A 1,843-nucleotide genomic window follows, 5' to 3' on the forward strand; every position below is an offset into this window, starting at 1 on the left:
AGTCAACCAACCCGCACTTGGCCAGCATGGTTGACTATGGCCTAATTACCCTTAAATTAGGGTAGGCTCCGAGCCGCTCGGTGGGGACGTATAGTGAGCTGATGATGAATAGTAACAATGTAGTTATAACTAGTAACTAAAAGACGTTATGAGCTTAGAATGAAGATTTAATGTATAGTTATAGTTATATTTAGCGTTTTTAGAGTTCACTATTGTCTATTGTTGTCTTTTCGTTACCGTTTTGAAATTGGAAGGCCTATAAAGCTGAGAGTAATTGATATTATATAAGTAACCTAAACAAATGTATTTAACGGTAATGTTAAGGCTTTATAGTATTTGATTTTGTTATGTAATATTTCTAAGCGACAATCTAATACTTGGTGTTTTTTTTGGAACAATCCATACAATTTTTTATGTTGATTTTTATTTCGAATAAAAAGCTTTTGTGATATAAATGAAACGTTTTTAGGTTGACTAAAATTTTTTCCGTAGAATCTCAAGACGTGAAAACAAATAATTGAAAAGAAGTAAAACGACGCCTAAAACCTAAATTGTCAGATCCACGGTCTACTGATCGAATTCAATTTAGGTAACCTACACTAAGTAACGGTTTCGCGTAGTATCTTTGTTATTTCTACAAAGAAAAAATAAATTTCTTTCTATCTAGGCCAAATGCATTAAAAAGCGAATACTTCAGTTGATTTTATTACAATACTTGCTGACGCCCACGACTACGTACTCGCGGAATTTAAAAAATATAGTAGCCTATGTGTTCATCCAAGCTATGTTTTATATTTATGCCAAATTTCAGCGAGATCGATGCAAACGTTCTAAATAGACCTTCTAACAAACATCAATCCATACATTTATATATAATTCGGATTTATAATAATAGTGATATATTTATACCATAAAATGTTAAATAATGCAAATCCAACAAAGTAACAGTTATATTTGCACGTGGGCAAAATGAGCGTCGAAATTAGTTTTAAGAATTCTATGCATCAACAAGTTCATTTATTTATTTCCACTTACAGCTAAAAAATAACAATAGATAACATTCACCTATAATGGTCACTGTAACTTGATATTTATAAATTGAACGACTGTATGCATGTCTCAATAGCCGTGATCGTCTAGTGGTTAGGACCCTACGTTGTGGCCGTAGTAACCCAGGTTCGAATCCTGGTCACGGCAATGTGAAAACATTGTCACGGTGAGGCTAAATTTTTATTATTTTTATTGCATTTTATTATGTTTAAAAGTTTTATATTCTGCAAACCAAGATTTTTAATTATGTTTTTTTGTTATATTGCTATGTCATGTAGTTAAAGCTTATTTATTTTTTTCTTAATTATTAATATTAAACTTATATCATTACTTTTCCACTTTTTATACTTTAACTGCCTAAAATATAATTAACTTCTTTTGTTTGTAAATTAGCGCCATCTATCTATTGTAGTCAGAATCAAAATACGTAAAGCGCCATCTATTATGAGAAGTGTAGACTTTTATAAAATAAAGTAAATTACATTGGAGAAAGTTTTTTTACAAAGTACAATTTTGTTCAATACATTCGGCTATAACTGGCTGAACTTAGAAATTAAAGTAATTTTAGCCTTGGTCCAGGACGTTTTAGAAAACTAGTTACATTTAATTTTACTCTTTGATTTTTTTTTAACTCTGAATTACAGGAAATTTATATATATACTAGAGGTTCCCCGTGACTGTCAGCGGACAAAAACATTTTTAAAAATAATTTTTTCATTAAAATTAACTAATACATAGATGACTTTTTTGAAACACACTCCAGTTTAATTTCACTATTTTACTAATGCGAATG

The 1,843-nt window shown here is 30.0% G+C and overlaps 1 non-coding gene across 1 annotated transcript; it reads left to right on the forward strand.

Annotated features, from left to right (window-relative positions):
- Positions 1-1,125: 1,125 nt before the first annotated feature.
- TRNAH-GUG (transfer RNA histidine(anticodon GUG)) lies at positions 1,126-1,197 on the forward strand. The gene has a single exon. It is a non-coding gene; the product is annotated as a tRNA-His (tRNA).
- The last annotated feature ends 646 nt before the right edge of the window (positions 1,198-1,843 follow it).

Source organism: Papilio xuthus, unplaced genomic scaffold (assembly GCF_000836235.2).
Source record: "Papilio xuthus unplaced genomic scaffold, Pxut_1.1 DF824888.1, whole genome shotgun sequence".
Taxonomy (NCBI): domain Eukaryota; kingdom Metazoa; phylum Arthropoda; class Insecta; order Lepidoptera; family Papilionidae; genus Papilio; species Papilio xuthus.